Genomic DNA, 21,816 nt, shown 5'->3' with positions numbered 1-21,816 from the left:
TGTCCTCATTCTCCTTGACCTTTCCTCTGCTTTTGACACGGTCAAGCATGTCATCCTGATCAATCGTCTCTGTGAGAACTAGGGCATCACGGATCATGCCCTGGTTGACCTCCTTCCTCCTGGACCGACCCTCCCAGGTCCAACTTGAGTCCTTTCTCTCCACCACCTCTCTCTCCACATGTGGTGTTCCCCAGGGCTCTTACCTCTCACCCTGGATATTCAATGTTTATGTTGCCATTTGGCCCACCTTATCTCTACCTTCTCCTCTAACTTCCAGCTCTCTTTCAGGATTCCCTCAGCCTCCTCTCCTTGCTCGCTCAATCCCGACTGTCTATCCGTGACTCAGGAGTGGTGCGCTTCCAACGATCACTGCCTTAATGCCAGCAAGACTGATATCCTTCACATTGGGACCCTTGCTCCCGCTTTCCCTCTCTCACTCTGGTCATCCTCCTTGGGCCCTCTTTCTTCAACTTCCTGTGAGTCAAATAACTTGGTGTCATCATTGACTCCACTCCCTCCTCTCCTCACTTCACAGACCTTTCCAAGAAGGCCCACTACCAGCTGCACCTCCTCCACTTTCCCCCCAGAAGCTCACTGTCTCCAGAGCCTGGGATCTCACTAGGCTGGACTACTGTAACAGCCTTTTTCTCAATCTGCCTTCCTCTACTCTGCGCTCTCTGCAACTAATCCAGAATAGGACTGAGAGACTTGTCCTTGGCCTCAAGCCCAGGGATCGTATCTCTCCAGCCCTGAAATGGCTACACTGGCTCCCGGTGGCTGCAGGGATCAAGTTCAAGACCCTCTGCATCGTACACAAGGCTTTCTTGGGCCAGGGCCCGCACTACATCCAACTCTCTTTTCCTAAACACCTTCCTTCTCGAGCCCTTCACTCAGTCACCTCCAACTCTCTGCAGGTCAGACGTTTCTCCAGGCAGAGAGTGGGGGTAGATCTCTCTCCTTTGCAGCAGTCTCCATCTGAAATGGCCTACCTGCCCCTCTCAAACTTGAGCGGGACCACCTGAAGTTCTGGAAGCCGTTCAAGACCTTTGTTTTCGCCCCTGCTTTCTACCTCTCTCCAATGCTAACCTACCTGTCTGTTGCATTGACTGGTGCCTGACTACCCTCTGAGTCTCACAGGGTACCAGGCTCCTCAAGTACCAGTAGCCCCTGCACTGCCTCCGGGCCTACCATGCACTTAGGGGCTGTAACTGCAACCCTGTAGTCCTCTGCCTCCTGGCACTTACTCAATCCCTTGCTGCCCTGGCTGCACTTACGCAGAGCAATACTGCCCTGATTGCACTTCCCCTTCCCCCTGCCACTCCTTTGCACTTTGCATTATCACACTTGCACAATCTGAATGACACAAACCCTAGTAAAAGTGTTTGTTTTGTCCTCCCTCTGTCTTCCCTCCCTTGTCTTTTACAGGCGCATTATAAATGAATTATCATATATCATGTTTTCCGTATAATCCATGACAATAAGTACGCCTAAGGGTAGACTCCGTTGACATATAGGTGGGCAACTCATGTGTAATTTTAATTTACCAGTCAGTGAAAAGTGGTTTGATATTATCCTAGTGAAATATTGTAGTCTTTTGAATCGGTGAAAATAGACCTTGTGGGTAAGGTTGTAATATAACATGGTGTGTATGCTATATACCGGTTAATAAAAGGAGTTTGTCCTGTCTAAGGGAGGTTGTGTATGCCTACTAACTTTAGTTGTTTGAGGACCTTGGTGAAGGTTCACACTGCTGCCTCCCCACAAGTCCTTGCCTGCATTTGTGTAGCCCAAGATCAATAGCGCAATTGAACTCCCCATCTGTACAACAAACATGTCCTCTAAACCATCAGCACATCTACAGATAAAAACGGGAAGGAAAGTAGAGTCAACAACATTTGATGCATGAATATTAACAAAACATGCCCACAGCCCACTCAGGCAACCAGATAAAGCCACACAGCTACCATTTGGATCTGCAACGGCTTCCTATAGCTCAAGAGGAATCCCCCTTGAATTCCAGAGGAAGACACCTGTAATGATCCAAGTGTATTATAAGTTAATGTTAAGATATACCTTTTATTTATAAGTTATGGTTAATGTTATACATATTTAGTTTTAACCTTAAATAATGTTTTATATTATTTATCTCGTTTCAACTTCACAAGCTCTCTCGTAGCGCGAGGGTGCACCTGAGTATGGAATGTTATCAGTTGTTATGTTGTCAGTTGAACGGTGGGCTTGTACGAATAAACTCACCCATAAATTTCCTGAGTGTCGTGCCCTTTTATTTTAACATTGGTGATGAGGGATTGCAGTTCCGGTGAGCCCACCGCCTGCTCATGCCATAGGCGGCCTGACGGGACCTGCAGGACACACCAGAAGGGCTTTCAGAGCCGTCCTGCGAGCGACGCTGTTGACCGGCACTCATAGGAGAGGAAAGGAGCCGCTCCACCAACCGGTGTTGAAGCGGCCAAGGGATCCGAAGCTGCTCCACTTCCCCGGGTGTAGCAGCGGCCACAACGGTGCCTCTGTCCCCCACACCTCCGGTGCCATATCTCTGCGAGTCGTGCCGCTCCGCCCCTCATCTTCGTGGGCGTTGAAGCGGCTGGAGAGCGCGTAAGGAGTACGCTCTCTATACCATAGTTCTCCTATTAGAGGAGCAGCACGGTAAACAGGGTAAGCACTGTCTGTACCGTAACAAGTTGCTAAACAAGCACTTAGTGTATAAGTGTAAATGGGAATTCATGACTGAAAAGAACTCAGCTCTAGGGAGAGTAAGGCAACCTTACCTAGAGCCACTGACAGTAGCCACAATTACAGATTAGAAAGTGCAACTTGAAAGAAGACAGAGGCAAAATAAAGGGGGAGATAAGAAGGAATAACAAACTTTAGAACTGAATGTTACTGTGAAACTATTGCCAAGTTTGGAATAATTAAGCCTGCATCGAGTTTCCACCATGGCAGCTGCAAGTATGCCCCCGCCACCCACCTTCATGTCAGAACCTGGTACCCCTAACATTAGATGGGACAGGTGGAAGAAACTTTTTGACACTTACCTAGTAGCAATAGGTGAAGACAAGTTTGCACCGGCAAGGAAAGAAGCAGTATTACTGCATAACCTAGGCACTGAAGGACGCAGTATGTTTGATGGATTGTCTGAACCTGCTTACATTGGCCAAGGAGAGGAGTACCAGTTCACAAATGCCATCAGAAAACTACAGGCGCACTTTGAACCAAAGAAAAAATCACGTTTGAGAGGCACACGTTTTTCTCCAGGAGTCAGGACACCCTAGACCCTGTAGAAGCCTTCCTAGCATCCCTACGCACGTTGAGCCATTCATGTGATTTTGGACCCCTCACTGACTCTCTCATTCGGGACCAACTAGTGTGGTGCACTAACAACAACAGGATACAAGAAAAAATGTTGTTGAAAGACTTGTCCTTAGAGCAGGCAGTGGAAGTAGCAAGAGGCATGGAAGAAACTTCAAAATATATGGCCAGTATGAAACCTGACAAGAGCAGCAGTGAAGTAGCAGCTATAAAGAATAGTAAGAATTTCAATATGGGGAAAAGCATAAAGTGCTTTAAGTGCAGCAGCAACCGTCATGTGTCCTCGAACCCGTCCTGCCCAGCGCGTAATGCAAATTGTCTGAAATGCAAGAAAAAAGGACACTTTGTAAGAGTTTGAAGAGAAAATGGGGCCATAGAGAATATTGAGTTAAGTGTCAGATGCCCTGAACAAGAAGAGAACACTCTAGACCAGCAAAATGTACAAGCCAAACACATCCTAGAGGTTGGAGATGTTGCGGAAGGAGAAAGAGGACCTGTGGATGTTTTCATGATCAACAATAGAGTTGTTACAATGAAAGTAGATAGCTGCTCTCTGTGGACCATAATGTCCAAGGAAACCTTTCAAAAGTGTGTGAAAGGTGACATGAGAGAAAATTTGAGCGATATGCTTATGGTAATGTTAGAATTGAGCTGTTGGGGAAGTATCCTGCAATCATCAAGTTTAAAGGAAGGAGCTGCGACGCCGAAATCTATGCATCAGAGAAGGATCTTCCCTGCTTGGTTGGGGTGAGCAGTAGAAATTAGGAATAAAAATACAAGCCAGGGCAGATTCTCCAGTTATGATTGCTGAGGTGAGAGACCAGTGGGAGAAAGAATTTCCCAAAGTGTTCACGGAACTGGAAGGTTATGAGCACCAGATCAAACTAAAGACGAACGCTCTGCCTAGAATATACAAGGTTAGGTTGGTTCCCCAGAACCTGAGGAACAAGGTAAAAGCAGAAATTGAAACTTTATTACAGAGAGGCGTAATTGAAAGGGTGGAAGGTTCAGAATGGCTGTCACTGGTGGTCGTAGCGGCCAAACCCAGCGGCGACATAAGACTTTGGGCCTTATTACATGGACGGTGGTGGACCAAGGTGCTATTAGCACCTTGGTCCATGCCGGTAAAATACCGGCACCGCCTTGGTGGAAAGGGGAATTACTGCCCTATTCCAAGGTTGGTGGGGCGGTAATTCCCCCTTCCCCCATTGCCCTTCCCCATTCCCATTTTTGCCCCATAGGGCTCTATGGGAATGGGGAAGGCGCTAATTACGGTGCCGCAAATTGCGGTACCGTAATTAGCTCCCTGGCCCCTTTGCGGGTTGGTTTTTAACACCTGCAAAAAGCAGGAGTTAAATTCTCCAACCCGCAAAGGGACCTCGTAGTAAGGCGGTAAGGGTTTGCCAGTACTGGTAAAATACCGGTAACGGTAAACCCTTACCGCCTACCGTGTAATGAGGCCCTTTGTGTGGACTTGAGGGAACTCAATAAGAACATATTGGTTGACCATCACCCTCTACCAAATATCAACGAGAAGTTGGCCACACTAAGTAAAGCAAGCATCTTTTCTGTAATTGACCTATCCCAGGCTTACCATCAAGTTCCCTTGTCAGAGGACAGTCAAAACCTTACCTCATTCATCACATCTGAAGGGACATTCAAGTTCTGCAGAATGCCGTTCGGCTTAGCTTCGGCAGCTACAGTATTTCAGAAGATCATGGAAATGGAGGTGGCAGGAATTTGTAATGTAGTAGTATTCCAAGATGATGTTCTGATATATGCAGACTCTAAGATGGAGCATGATGAGCTACTCAGATCTGTTCTTTCTAGATTAGAAAAAGTAGGCTTGACGGTTAAAAGTAATAAATGCAGTATATCAGTGGATAAGGTGGAATATCTGGGTCATGTATTGTCAAACCAAGGGATTAGTCCAAAGTTGAGGCTAGTAGAGGCTATAAAGAGTGCACCATATCCATCGGACAAAGACCAAGTCAGGTCATTCCTGGGTTTAACCGAATACTATCATAGATTTGTGAAAAACTTTGCTGCCATATGCACGCTAATTAGAGCATTGTTAAAGAAAGGAGCGAAGTTTCAATGGTCCACACAGTGTGAAAACAGCGTTTAAAGAAATTAAGGAAGGGATTATGCATTCTCCCTCTATTGGAAAATTCAACAATGAGGATCGAACAATGTTAGTGGTTGATGCAAGTATTTTAGGTTTGGGTGCAACTCTGTTGCAGTACAATTCTGATAATGTGGAAAGGGTAATTGCCTTTGCTTCTAGAACACTTAAAGGGGCAGAGGCAAATTGCTCTGTTGTTGAACGTGAAGCTATGGCTATGTTCTGGGCTATTGGTCACTTCAAGTATTTTTTGTGGGGAAGGAAGTTCCTAGTGCGCTCAGATCACAAACCTCTGGTACAATTATTTAATAGTGGAAGATGGGCATTAGGATCTCCTAGGATAAGTAGATGGGGTCTGGGACTTCAGGCCTACAACTTTGAAGTAGATTACCTTCCTGGAAAGAAAAATGTGGTAGCAGATTTTTTGTGTAGGATGCCTGTAGACCAATGATGTGAGTTGAAAGAGAGTAACGAGGAGGAGAGTTATGTAATTGCTGAGTTAGTCAGTGTGGACAGAGTTGAATGGAACAATGCTGAAGACAATGATGTAGACTTGAAACTTATTAAACAATGGACCATTAAGGGGTGGCCAGAAAAGGAAATTGATAAGAAATATGAGGTATGGTGCGAAGTGAAAGATGAACTAAGCATAGTAAGTGGGAGATTGAGAAGGGGTAATTGCATTGTACCTCCTGAAGGAGTACGTAGGAGTACCAAGAGAAGGATAAGACATTGCTATTGGTGGCCAAAGGTGGATAGAATGGTGGAAAATTTTGTGAAGAGCTGTAATCTGTGCCAATCGAGTGACAAGTCCAAGTGTGTACGTGAGGTGCCCCTGATACCAAATAGTGTACCTTCCCAATCTTGGCAGAAGTTGGCTGTTGACATACTAGGACCGGTTGCAGGATTGGGGGATGGTTACAAATATTTATTTGTTTTAGTTGATTTCCATTCAAAGTGGGTAGAATGGGATGTGTCCAGAGAAGTAACAGCCAAAGAGCTGGTCTCCTTTTTTGAGAGTGTATTTCTCAGGGAAGGGTTTATATCTGAATTGGTATCCGATGATGGGATTTGTATCACAATTTGTATCACAGTTTATGAAGTCTTTCTTAGAAAGTTATGGAATTAAACATGTCAGGACGGCGTTATATCACCTAAGGGTGAATGGTTTATTGGAGAGGATAAACAGGCTAATAAAAGGCAGGATTCAGTTAGCTTTGTGTTCAAATCAAGATTGGAGAGAAATACTAAATCACATGTTGTGGAGTTATGTTACCACACCACATTCTGTTACAAAAGTGTCCCCTTTTGCTAAAAGGCAGAGAACCTGGGACCAAGCTTTGTCAGGGTTGGTTAGGACTGGCGGGGACAGTTGTTGCAGACAAGAAAACCATCATGAAGCTTATTAAGCAGGCACAAGTAAATAACAAAGAATCGTTCGACAGGAGGGAGTGTGTAAAAAAAGGGAATGGAATATTGGAGATTGGGTTTTATTAAAAATCCCAGACACTCTCAGAAATGTGTTAAAAGTAAATACATTGGTCCAAAGAAGGTTGTAGAGGTGCAGGGTGGTGTAGTAGTCCTAGAAGGTGGAGAAGTATGGTCTCAAGGCAGATTAGCAAAAGTAAAAGGGAGAATCAATGAAGATGGAGTAGTGATAAGGGATGAAAACAATTGTAATGAGAAGAGTGGTGATGAGCAGGAGGAAAGTGAGATCCCTACGGATAGTGAGATCCCTACAGAAGGTGTTACTGAAGGTAGTCATGGAAAATTTGGGGTCTTTCATAAATTGAGGAGGCCCATCCACAAACCGCGATGGTTAATTGATTTTGTAGAGTGAAATGTAGTCAAATATGTTCCTTTCTTATCTTGGTCAATTTAGCCGTAAGGAGGGAGATATGTAATGATCTAAGTGTATTGTGTTTATAAGTTAATTATAAAATATATCTTTTATTTATAAGTAATGGTTAATGTTATACATATTTTGTTTTAACCTTAAATAATGTTTATATTATGTATCTCGTTTCAACTTCACAAGCTCTCTCGTAGCGCGAGGGTGCTCGTGAGTATGGAATGTTATGAGTTGTTATGTTGTCAGTTGAATGGTGGGCTTGTACGAATAAACTCGCCCATAAGTTTCCTGCATGTCATGCCCTTTTATTTTAACAACACCCCTATCAATGGTCGAGTAACATGAACCATAAACCTTTCCTCTTCACTTTCTAGTTGATTTCTCAAGGCGTCAAAGATAAGGTGGGCTCCTTGGATGTTTGCCCTTTGCACGCTGTGTCTACTAATACATGATTCCACCCTATCTGTTGGTATTATTGTGAATGCCATGACATTACACCACATCATAGTTATAGCAACCACTGTACCTTCGTGAAGACTGAAGCCGAGGTTTGTTTTCATCAAACCTACATGATAGCAAGAACATTAAAAAAACATGTTTTAAGAACTCCCAACAAGCCCATACCCTCTCCAAACCTGTTCGCTATATACATTTTCTGACATGTAAATGCACGAAAGTTCTCCTAGTCAGAGCACCCCTCCCCTCAACTTCCCACTATACAAAAGGAAAAGGAAAAAGGGGGTGGAATAAATGATGGCCGGAATCCAGCCAGTGTGCACAACGGTTCCCCCTAGCTCAGCTCCTGACTAGGGAATACTTGAGGAGAGAGCTGTCAGTGAAAGCTAGACTGGGATGCAAATCTTTGCTGCCCACCAGAGCACTTCACATGCCTTTATGTTGCTACCAGGCAGGGGCGAGAGAAAGACCATATATTATGTAAAAGTAAACTCAAATGAGATACATGCTCAATTTCGAGGAATGCTCATCCAATCAGAGAAGGGAGCACCAGTAGTCGATATCTCTCAAATGGGGCATTACTTGAATAGAGTGCACTTTATAATGAATCCTCAGAATCATTTGTTGGGGGCTCCATCACAGACTCATCAAGGGGAGAAGTTGACATCCTATCACCTTCTTTCAAGGCTGCCTCCTCTGAAACTCATAAAGTGTGTGGTGTCATTTACAACATTGCAATGACAGTGTACCTCCCTTGGTCTTCTCATCCATTCAGTGGAATTGATTGGAGCATGTAGATTCTCCTTCTCATCCACTCTGGCACAACTGCTGCTACTTCAAAGAAATCTGTGTGGTTGTGGGGGTATGATCTTCAACTTGGCAGAGTAGAGCAACATGTTTTTGGCGTTATAATATTTGAGGGACAGCCTTTCTGTACAGCTTGGCTGTAATCCAGCACTATGGAGATCAGTACTGGGCGCACATTGATTTTCCCAGTCTTTGAGTATTTCTCGATTAGCTCCTCATCACTATAGCTCAACTTTCCTGTAATTAATGCTCTTAATGCTGGGGAAGCCGCTCCTAGAAGAAGGGGGGCATCGTCAACACGGTATGTGCATGTTCACTCATGAAGAGGAGTGAGAGATTGGGATATCTGTGAACATTTTGAGAAGAAAAAAAACGAATGGAGAAATGACCTAATTATTTTATCCGAAAAACGAAAACTACTTTTTGATTTTTTTTACTTTGCCCCCCTACCCTAACTTACTGCTACCCCACTCCCAATTATTATTTACTATACATATACTAAAATGACTACAATTTTCCATCCAATACATTTGGTAATTTCTCCTTTGTTTTTTTGCATTTGTTTTTCTCTACGGATTCCAGGGATTGTGGCTCTGATTTTCTTCAGCAGTAGTCTCCTCCGAAAGGTGGCAGCATTTTGGCCCTCCTTCCCCTCCAGAAGGCCCAACGACAGCATGTTGTATCGACAGGACCTCCTTCCTGTATCTTCTGCCCTTCTCACAAATCCCTTTTGATCATGCGGGCAGGGTGTATAGTGGTATTAATGACTCTCTCTCGCTCTCTCTCTCTCTGTCCTTTTTTAGATTGTGCCGGATGATGGAAACATCAACTCCAATTTCTCTGATCTTCTGCTCCAGTGCTGCTTGTGATTCTTTCATCACCCTCAGGAGCTCTTTCACTAACATTAGTTGGATGTCTGAGCACAGTTGGGGAGACAGCAAGCCTTCATTCTAATCAGCATTTCTTAGTTACGCACAAGCTTCCATCGTTGTCTGTTTACTGCTTTGAACCGGTCTGCCACTTGTTATAGTTGCCAGCCACTGGGACTATGTACAAGCTGATCTAGATTGCCAGATTGGTGCCAGGATCCAGCAGCCATGTGGTGGCCACTACAGATTGTAACCTGAGGGCACTGTGGTACAGCTGGCACAGTTACTGGTCCTATATCAATTAAAGAAAGCCATTCTTGTGGTCTTGCCCTGCCAGAGGCCACAGAAACAGAGGAAAGTTCACAGTCATCAGGTTTACACCAGCGCTCATCATCCCTCCAGAAACTCCATCAAGTATCCACGTTTTTAAAATTGCTGTGTGATAGGAAAAGAGAGAAAGGAAGGACATTAAGCTCCAATACAAGTCGACTGCATGCACGTGCACTTTTTAATCTCACTTTTTAATCTCAAACTCCATCAAGTATCCACGTTTTTAAAATTGCTGTGTGATAGGAAAAGAGAGAAAGGAAGGACATTAAGCTCCAATACAAGTCGACTGCATGCACGTGCACTTTTTAATCTCACTTTTTAATCTCAAACTCCATCAAGTATCCACGTTTTTAAAATTGCTGTGTGATAGGAAAAGAGAGAAAGGAAGGACATTAAGCTCCAATACAAGTCGACTGCATGCACGTGCACTTTTTAATCTCAAGCGGTCTCACAAACATATTACTTCTCCACGGTGGTCCTCGTCTGATGTAGGGTGAGGAGCACAGAGTCAAATCAATTGAGGGCTAGTGCAACCTGAGTCCTGCACCAGAAATAGACAAGGGACACATGCCTCTCCCCCGCCAATGGCATTGACGTCACAGAACTCGCCCCAGTCACTTGTGGAGCTGCAGAGGTCCCTGGCAAAGATGCCATTCCTCTTCTGTTATATGATTTCTATCGGTCGCAGTCACACTGCTTCTCTTCACTCACCTAATGCATGAAGCACAGTACTCAGCTGTCAGATCATAGATCTACCCTGCAGCTGCCACATACTTGCACATGATTACTGGCACTCTGAGCTCCAGTGGGTTACCCGGCATTCAGTAGGTAGAAGTTAACCTTTCTTCCCTTTGGCAGTGTCAGTGGTAGGTTTCCTCAGAATGGCAATGTGCAGAGGGACTAAAGCATTGCATTGTAGACCTTAGGCTCAGGAATTCTCCCTGGTAGAGGGACGTGAGTCAGCCATTTTGTGTGCGACAAATCAGCGCTTCTTTCGATTTTTGGGGTCGAGGTGTTGGGATGTGTACCTCTTGCCATGCACCCACAAATGCTAAATCGCTGTTGCTATCAATGGGTGTGTAATATAGGCTTCCACGACTTTAGGATTCATGTAAAAAGCAGGATCGAGCAGGCGGTAGGATGGACCCTCTGTCAGACATGGCTTCATAGCTCGACCAATAGCCACCATCACGTCACATTTAGAAATGTACACTCTGCATCACTGATTCCTATCAAGTTTTTGGCCTTGCACGTGTGATCAAAAACACAATATGCAATAATACAAAAAAACTATTCAGTTGCCGAGATGAGGTACGGACCTGCATGCTAATCTTACTAGACCTCCCAGTCAGCTGCTATTGACTCCACCAACCACAGGATCCTGAGCTACTGCCTAACCATAATATGAGGAATTTATTATACAGTTCTAACAGGTTCTTCTCCTTCCTCTTTGACTAGACCTACCAAGTCTAGTCACGGCCTTTAACATTTAAAATCACCATTACATCTTGCAGGACCCTCCATAGGCAAACATTATACAATCATACATTGGGGGTCATTACGAGTTTGAAGGTAGCCATGATGCAAATAGTACCATGGCTGCCTCCAAACCCGTGTCCGGGTCTGGGTTCAATAAATGGGGACTTACCGGGCCATTCCAACCTTGGAGGACCGGGTAAATCCCCATTCAGAAAACCATTCCCCATTCCCATTCGAGCCCCTATAGGGTTCAATGGGAATGGGGAAGGAGCTAATAACAGGCCCGCAATTTGCATGCCCGTTATTAGCTCCATGGTCCCTTAACGGGTCCCGCTAAAACAGGCTGGTAAAACCAGCCAGTCTTGGTGGGACCCGCTAAGGGACCTCGTAATAGGGCGGTAGGGGGTTAACGGCACCGGCATCCTTACCGGTGCCGTTAACCCCCTACCGCCAGGGTCGTAATGACCCCCATTGTCTCCTGTACATATACAATGCTGACAATTGGTTCCATCTCAATGTGCAGATAGACTTCCGGCAACCGCAACCTAACACCATCATAGTTTTAGCAAGGGTGGAGTTAATCGTGGCGGGACTCACTTTCTCCTGCGCACCTCCTCTTTTCTTGTTTCCGAATCTGACCAGCAGCCTGGATCCTGGTTTGTCGAGGAACCAACTCCGGGGTTCCCATTTATTTGTGAGAATTGTGGGGATGACAAACTCTGGATCAGTTGGGCGCTGGTAGGGTATGGTGGTCCAATGGTCGCTGTTGAGCGATTTGATCAATTATATGGTCCAGTCAGGTCATAGTCATTAATTTGTTTATTTTTGGTTAGTTAGCACCAAAGAAAACATCATTGTAGAAATGAATGACAAGTTTTTTGACATGGTAACTCGCTACACAGCCGACGCGCGTTTCAACCTAAGTCTTTTTCAATGCCGTTGCGTGCGAGCGTTCTCGGAAATCCGTGTGCCTGGATTTCCGAGAACGCTCGCACTCAACAAACTCGCCAGACCCAGCCAACAATCGGCTATCCAGCCCCCCTGGCGCCCTTATCTGGGAGGACCAGTTTACAGCATTTTGAAGTCCACCCTTAACTCAATTGGCCTTGAAAAAGACTTAGGTTGAAACGCGCGTCGGCTGTGTAGCGAGTTACCATGTCAAAAAACTTGTCATTCATTTCTACAATGATGTTTTCTTTGATGCTAACTAACCAAAAATAAACAAATTAATGACTATGACCTGACTGGACCATATAATTGATCAAATCGCTCAACAGCGACCATTGGACCACCATACCCTACCAGCGCCCAACTGATCCAGAGTTTGTCATCCCCACAATTCTAACACCATCATAACTCACACAAGTTCAGCACTGGATGCATCAACATTGGCTTGCCCAAATAATGTGTGCCAGGAATTCTACTACTAGAGACAGTGGCACCCTCGCCTTTCCCATTCACTTGTCAGTCCCACAAGCGCCACTTCCCTCACCAACACTGAACTTCCCAAACCTTCTTGTTATTTAAGCAATTCTTGTCGTTCACACCTCAGATACAGTCACTAAAACTGTTTTTCCCCATCAGAAACTTAGTTGCTGTACTCTCCATTTATTTCAACAATCCCACATAATTACATTGATTCTCACAGTAGCCATGTATCACTTAGAATGCTTTTTTAAATTTTTTTTTATAAAGGTCTATCTCAAAGACACTCACAAAACTCCAGAAGGCCAACTATTGCTCAGGTTCAGGCATTAAAGTTCCTCCACTTGCTTCCGATGCAAAAGAGATCTCAAGGTAATACACTTGGGACCCATTGTTAGAATGGTGGGAGCAGTGACATGTGGTATTTAAAAAAAAATCTCATATTTGGGAACACAGGATATTGGCATCATGGGGTACATAGAAGGTACTACTGCATGCACTGCAGTACTATCTTTAAAAAGTTTATATTTACTTCAATCAGTACTTTCTACATGCACAATGCTGTAAATATCCCATGTGATCTCAAACCATAAGTAGATGGTATTCTAAAAACAAGCGCACTAAATATACCACCTGCTTTTACCATTACCACCATACTCATAATGAGTCCCTTTGAATCTTAAGTAAATGTCCTTCCTAAAGTCTCCAGGTTATTTCATCCTTACCACTTGACACACCTAAGATCAGTTACTGATTGCCATCTGCTTGACAAATATAAAAATCATATATGAACTCAGCATGTGTACATTTCTACCTTAAACTATATTGACTCGCCTCAGAGATGAAGATGATTTCTTGAAATTCCACAGGTTGAAAACCTATCTCGTTCAACAGGTATTTAAAATGTGATGCTGCCCAAATGCAACAGTGTAGTTCCCAAGCCGTATCTGACGTGTGATGTATTCAGTAGGCCAGAAGCCTGGGACCTACGTTGCTTGCTTGCTGCCAGTTACTGTGTGGCTTGATGTATCACTCTAAACCCAAGGCTGCTCTGACTTGCTTCTCCTGCTTCCTTCATTTTCTTCCCTTTTCCCCCATTCTCCTTACTCCCTTACATATTTCCTTCAAAGGTGCGTTGAAGCGAGTGTCCCCAACGACATAGGGTGCCATATAAAAAGCCCAAAAAGATATACTGTGCATGTTAAGACATTGCCAGCAGCTCCTATTCCTAATTTTGAATATATAACGTTGAAAGTAACTCTTTCTGATACCATAATAATTTGAATACGCTTTTTTATACTGACTGCTGCAATATATGACTTTTCCTGCTATGCTTGCATGTAACTTGTCCCCTTTCTAACTAACTTCATCTCATGCCCTGGTACTACAAAATGTAATTAATGGATATACAGTGCAAAAGTTCCAATGTGGAACCTTATACTACACATTTCACCACAAGTATATGTGGGTGGGTGGGTTAAGGTATTAAGTAAAGTAAGGGGTGCATGGGTCTCCCCCCGCATATACTTGCAGTGAAAGGAAAAACAAATTCGATATTGATGCTTAAAGGGATTGTTTCGAACACTATGAGACTCCAGAATTAATATGACCAAATGTCAGAAAGATTAAAAAAACCGAGGCTATCCTCCAGATATTCTGGAAAAATCTACATTAAAGACAGAGCCACACAGGATAGATCTATTGGGAACTGTGCCCAAGAGGGACAACACTAGGATAATACATGCCTTGAGATATTCCACAGAGAGTCATCAGGTAGTGAGAATTATCAGAAGAAATTGGAGTTTCATTAAACTTAATCCTCAATTAAATGAGCTATTCCCGGAACCTCCAACGATGGCCTGTAAAAGGGAAACAATTTCAGGGACACTTTGATCAGAGCTGAAAGGGTCCAAAACACACACTCAGAGAGGATTACACAAACCCACATTGGGGCATATCCTTGTCTTCATTGCCAGCATTGCTTGAACTTTATTAAGGCAGATCACATCAGACACCCCAACGCAAGCAGAACAAAATGCTTCGATACTTCACAATTTGCGACACCCGCAGTATCTTCTGTGCCTTGAGATGTCCTTGCAGGAAATATTATGTCGGGCAGACGATAATAAGAGCGAAAGAAAGGTGGACTGAACATAAGTCGAATATTGGGACAGCTAATAACAAGTCAGCAAGTCACCAAGTCTATAGACATTTTAAGGAGATGAGACACACAGTTGCACAAAATAAGATGCTTCGTACTTGAGGTGGTTCATTCCCATCGCATCTTATTTTTGCAACTGTGTCTCATCTCCTTAAAACAATACAGGTCCTCTGTGATTTCCTTTTTTACATAATCTTTGACCTGGAAGACATACCTTGTGATAGGTTGGTTGGGAATAGGCTAACTATGGTACTTTGCTTGATGACTGAATGACTACCACTTTATCTGTTCTCACTTTGAAACCTGCTAGTCCTGTGATTTCGTTTTTTTATACTGATCTACCATATGTGCCTTTTACTGTTTCACCACCTTTGAGTTTCCTTGACTTTTTATACTGCCTCCTGTATTCAGGGTAGTAGTTCATTGCTGTTTAGACTGACTCCAGTATTCGGTGTAGTAGTTCATTGCTTATTAAGTATCCCATGACTTCACAACAATGAAAAGGGCACACGCGATGAGTGACGTGATGACGTTATCCGGAGGCCATGCAAGTCAATTTAAATAGTCGGCCATCTTAGTTCTTGTTAGTGTGCGATTTCCTTTTGCTGGTGATGGCTCAGAGGTATTCAGGGTTCCACAAACCCAAATTTGTTGAGTATCTTGGGTATAACCAAGGGAATACATGGAATCACATTAACCCTTACACTTTGGGCTTGTTTTGTCTATGATGGACTTGGTCTCTCTATTATCTCATTCTAAACGATTCAGGCACTTGAGGTTACATGTTAACCTTGAATTGGAGTACATTAGAAATGTCATCTTCTTTTGTCATGCCTCACCGGACGGAAATTTATGTGAGGATTTATTCTATATGATTGGTCACCCCTATTGATTTTACTGACTTGCAACTTCAGATGTGTTTAAATTTTGACAGAGCGTTTTGTTTCGGACCATTTTGTTTACTCCCTTAGGAGTGTTCTGTTTTTAACATTGAAGGACCCACGTGGCAGTGGGACTCCATTGTGGCTGAGACCCATAGAACCTTGTAGTGGTAAGGAGGGCAAACATGATCCTGTAGCACTTCACCCATGCTTAGTTGCATTCAGTTCAACAGTAAACGCTCATTGGTTTTCTTCCTTTTGTCGATTGTTGTCAGATCTAATCAAGGAATACACAAGAATTGACCTTTGGTCACATACCACCTTCCAGGCACTCTTTGGAACTACACATATATGAGATGACTTCTCAAGCCTATGGCGCATCAACGTGTATGACATTGTATGCATTATATACGATTACTGTGATACCTGAATGATCACTTACATTAGTTACTTACCATAGTTTTTTCTTATTACTTTTAGCACTTGTTAAGAAATATACCCCTGAAGAAGAGAGTAATTTCTCAGAACGTGATGGATTTTGTTTTGTTTTATACTAAAGCTTGTCTGTTTATGACAATGGACATGTATTCCGAGAAGAATTTCTTTCCTGAATAATTGATTGATGTATCCCAATGAGACATTATATGCATACCTTGCAGATAATTTGTTGACTTTTTTGGCCTAATAAAGTGTGCAGGGGATGGGAGATCCCACACCTTTGGGAACTTTTCTTTCTTGTTTGACATTTTCATAGTCAACATTTTTTTTCTTGCAGTCATCACATAGATCCATTTAAACTATTTCTAACTGGATCTGTGCATTTTGAAGGCCAGCCAATGGACCTTGTTTAGCCTTCCAATACATGGATTAAGGCATATCCACCACATTCTGTCTCATGAACTGGCAAATGCCATGAAATATTCATACTAGAGATTATTAATCCTGCTGACACTTATCAAAAGGCCGCAATCAAAAGCATATATGTCAATCGTGGAAGCTGAATTTATCTTAATTCCCATCCCTATTAAATCAAAATAATGATCTTAATAGAGGGACTAGTGAATTGGCATTTCAGAATTGTAAAGAATGGCTCAACTTTTATTTAGATCATATCTACCTGGTTACATTTATTACTATGAAATGTATAGTCTATTTATTGGGCTACACAGGCTCTATCAGGCTCTGTGGTTCTCTTGGGAGCTTGTTAAAGAGAAATCATACTGCCAGGCATCAGAACTTTCATGGGGGAAACTGTACACTGATGAGACTGAGCCTTATATCAGCTTGCAAAGAAGGTCTAGTGCAACGTGCAATACTGCCAATGTAATTTACAGCATTAAATGCCCATGTGGTAAGTACTACGTGGGGCAAACCACGAGAAAAGCGAAAACACGATGGAACGAACATCGGTCAAATATCCGGAGCTGCAATATGAAATCTCCATTATCGAAACATTTTAAAGAAACACAACACCAGATTGCCCAGATGAAATTTTAAATACTGGACACTATTGAAAAGAGAAGAGATGTAAACATGGACATCAACAAACTCCTCAATCAGAAAGAGACTAAGAGGATTGAAACACGTAATTCCCTACATCTAGGGGCAATGAACGAGGAGTGTAAATATGCATGCTTTCTTTGTACGTAGTTCGGTCCTAATTGGAATGAATTGTATCTGTTATGACAACAAAGAGTAATACGATAACTTTAATTTGTTTACATTATGCAGCAAATTTTGAATAGCATAGAAGATTGCTACAGTTTTCACAGCTTTGACGTGGACATCATGAAGAACATTTTACATTTCTCTAGGGTTGACACACTTATCACTGTCTCACAGCACCAATTTTTTCATGTAACTATCCTTCTGTCAATTGTCTCAGAAGTATTACATCCCATCTGATAATATTGCAATAATTGACTTAACATACAAAGATGCCAACACTAGAGCTCTAATTGAGGATTATTTTACAATATCAGCATCTGCTACATGCATATATAACAAAAACACAGAATTTGGCCAATTTAAAAATGGCCGCCGCCACACGATGACATCATCATGCTGATGATGTCATCACACAACGCATGCTGGCACCATTTTGTACATATATAAACAAGCAGGGCACACTGACTCGCGCATCTCTGTGAGTCAGGTGCCCTGCTGGGGGAAACCTTTGGAAAAAATAAGGTAGGATCTTGCTCATTGGAGCAAAAACTTTGATACTACGGAACAATGGACCCTTTTTCTAAAATAAATACTGGGGGTACCCATTGAAACATTTGACTATTTTGGTATACAGGTCCTGCTAAGATTAGGACTTATGGTAACCCTTCTACTGACATAGATCAAGGTATGATATTTATTGATATTCATTGTTATCTGTACACAAGAGTATTGTGATTATTGTATAATAACATAAGCACCCTAAGGACATTGTAACACCAGTGGATCAACTAATGTATTGCAGAATAATGTAGGGCACCAGATTGATTGCAAGACATACTTGGGTTATCACCAAGTGAAGAAAAAAGAAGCCTGGTAAAATCAAAGGTAAACAATACTGCAACATGAAATGAGGTAAAACAACCACCGTTTAAAAAAAAAAATACTCACCTTTAATATGGTTTGTGTACATCTTTTTTCCCCTTAAAACAGTCCCTGAAGATGGTCATGGATGACCGAAATGTATTGGACACAATTTGCCCCAGGCCCTTTTCTTAATCATTTCTAGAATAAAGACTACCTTTTTTAAAACTGTATAAATTGCTTGATGAACCATCATTTATACATACCTACGAAGATTGACACATCATAAAGTGAAGCAGAAATTACGTGGATTTCCCACATAGGTCCTTCTAGCTGTTTGGGAAATCTTACCTAGAATAACATTTGGCAAGTATATTTCTTAACCAATAATTTCCAAGACATGTCAACAATGACATTCACCTCTTTCCCTTGGTGTCCCACACACTTCTTCATTATTCCTTGTGCTGTTTTGCACAAGGTTTACCAACACTTCGTTGCACCTTTGGGTTTACCTTCTATACCTCTGCTGATGACACACATGTTCATGAGGCTAGATGGGGCATTTGGAGGAAGAAGGAAAGAATCAAACGTACGAAAAAGGATGTTCAAAGCTTTAGCCATGAAAAAGCTTTTCGTTATACTCAAGACAACTACATTCCCAATGAACAAACAAGTATGGCACAACAGAGACAGCAAAACGACAAACGGAGAGTCAGTTTTAGAAACACATCCTTTAGCTCAAGTGATGGTAGCACAAATGGAGATGGAGGTGGACCAGTGAGAGGTGGAGGACCAGGAAGACATGGTCAACAAGGAAGACAAGGGAGATCCAGACCGATGAATAACAGAAGAGGTTATGCAGGACAGCATTTTTTAGAACAAGTTCCACAGAATTGGGACTTCGAACCCAGAATAACCAGGAGGATGCAGGCACTCTGGTGAATCTAACAATATACCCACTTAATGAGAATGAGCCACTAACCGACATAACATGTTCGCCTTCAGACACAAATTTAATGAATTCATGCGCAAAAATACACCTCAAAATATTGTTTGCAGAGACAGAAACTGTGGAAAGGGATAGAGGCAGTGGATTGAGGAAGAAATCTACATTTATGCCCCCAGTACTAAGCAGAAGTCCAGAGGCTAGGGTCTTTGAAAATGGAGTACTCAGTGCGATCGAAACTCTAGAAAATAAAGAAAATAAAAGAAATGGTTATCAGAACATGAGTAATGCTGACAAAACTATCCTCAATTCACTCCTCAATAATGACCAAATTATCATACGAAGAGCGGATAAAGGAGGGGAAACAGTGATCCAAGATAGAGAAGCTTACATTGAGGAATGTGATAAGCAACTGCCAACAACTAGCAGCTATCTAGCTCTGGACAGTAATCTAACGGATAAATTGAGTCATATGATAAGTCTAAAAGTTGAGAAAGCCCTAGAGAGAGGGTGGGTCACCAAAAACAAAGCAGAGTTTTTAAAAACAGACAAGCCCGGAGTCCCTCAATTTTATACTCTGACACAAATTCATAAGGGCCTAGACAAGCCACCAGGACGTCCTATCGTCTCTGGCCTTGACTCTGTTCTAGAGACATATTTAAATTTGCAAATCACTTCCTGAAGCCCCTTGTGAAGTACATGTCATCCTATGTTAAGGACATCACACAAATAATCAAAGAGATGGAAGGTGTAGAATTTGACTCAAAAAAAGAAATGCTTATAAGTCTAGATGTGGTGGCATTATACACCAGTATTCGACAAGACCTATCTTTGGAAGTGTTAGGGGAACGATTAAGACAAGCGGAACCTGAGACAAATAAACGTATTTCATTTATCCTCTGGTGCGCCGAAACGGCCCTAAAAGAAAACTATTTTTATTTCAATGGCAAGTTTTTCAAGCATATTCAAGGTACAGCAATGGGGGCTATCCTAGCCCCTAGTTTAGCAAATCTTTAAATGGAGTACTTTGAAGAGAGACACATTTATAGAAACACCAACCCATTCAAAAGATACTTGCGCCAATGGTGCAGATATATAGATGACATACTCGTCTTATGGACTGGTAATGAAGAAGAGGCAGAGCAATTCCAAGTTTGGATTAATGCACAAGATAGACACCTCAAGTTTACCTGTACTTTGAATCGAAAAGAAATTAACTACTTGGATCTTACGATCATAGTAGACGACACTAACAAAATCTTGTATGTCAAATCATTCCATAAACCAACTGATAAGAACACACTTCTGCATTACAATAGTTTCCATCTGAAACACACCAGAGATAACCTTCCATAGGGACAATTCTTAAGGCTCAAAAGGAACAGCACTAAGCCTGAGCACTATAAACATGAAGCGAACACACTCAGAGAGAAACTCCACCAAAGAGGGTATCCTGAAAAATGGACAGCGAAAGCCATGAAAGGAGCTAAGAATAACAACCGCGAAGCACTGCTAGACAGTGGGAGAAGAAAAGAAAAAGACAAAAGTGAGAAACTTGTATTTGTTAATACCTTCAATCACCTCTCGAACCACATCCAAAAAATAATACACAAGAATTGGAAAGTATTGGAAAAAGGCAAACATCCTCTTGATAAACCACTAATTGCGTTTAGAAGAAGCAAAAATGTCCGTGACCAAATAATGCGTAACAATGTAGTACGAAAACCAGCAAGACAACATACCCTGATGGAAAGTTGGGGCATGCCAAAGCAATGGGACATGTCCCATGTGGACAATGCTAAAGCTGTGGACAAACCAAAAGAAGCACGGAGGTTGACAGAGGACTGCCAAAGCCATGGATGCATCGAACACTAACTAACTGCAATTTTAGCATGGTAGTTTATGGTATCTGGTGCCTGTGTGGAAAGCTATACGTGGGTACAACAGAGAGAAAAATAAGAACAAGAACAACGGAACACAAGAGTTGCATAAAAAATCGGGTACAAGATGCACCCCTAGTGGATCACTTTATTGAATTTATTCATAAACCCGAAGACCTACGTTGGACAGTACTGTATCAAGTGCAATTGGGAAGTGAACCTAATGTAAATAAAAGAAAACTTATAGCAAAAGAATGTGAAATTATCTTTTTGACAAAAAGTGCGACCATTGGTTTGAATGGGCGTACAGAGGAGTAAAACAGCCCACCTCAGAGCGAGAAGAATAGACCATGGGGTAAAAATCCAAGGTACTCATGACTCATTCTAATGTAGTGCAACCTCATATACTATATCGGGGCAAGTCGCAGTACAGGAGATAGTGATACAGCATAGAAAACAACTATATGCTGGTAAGCACAATGATAGAACTGTTAGAGATAGGTTACCAAACAACTGCTTACGCCACTGGGGAAATGAAACATCAGGTACACTTCGCCTGATGATTTGCGAGTTCTAATATATCACCTAGAGTAAGAGCTACGGAATTTTGTAAAATAAAAAAAGGGGATTCAGATAAAGTGTAACCTATTGGATACGATATAATAAAAGAGCAAGTGAACCCCTCATAGCTTCCCTTATTGGCGATATAGATGCATACTGAAAGATAAACAGCAGCAGACAATCGT

This window comes from Ambystoma mexicanum, chromosome 1q, assembly GCF_040938575.1.
Source record: "Ambystoma mexicanum isolate Mex_15411 chromosome 1q, UKY_AmexF1_1, whole genome shotgun sequence".
Lineage (NCBI taxonomy): Eukaryota > Metazoa > Chordata > Amphibia > Caudata > Ambystomatidae > Ambystoma > Ambystoma mexicanum.
The sequence above is the reverse complement of the archived record's forward strand: the minus strand, read 5'-3'. Positions refer to the sequence as shown.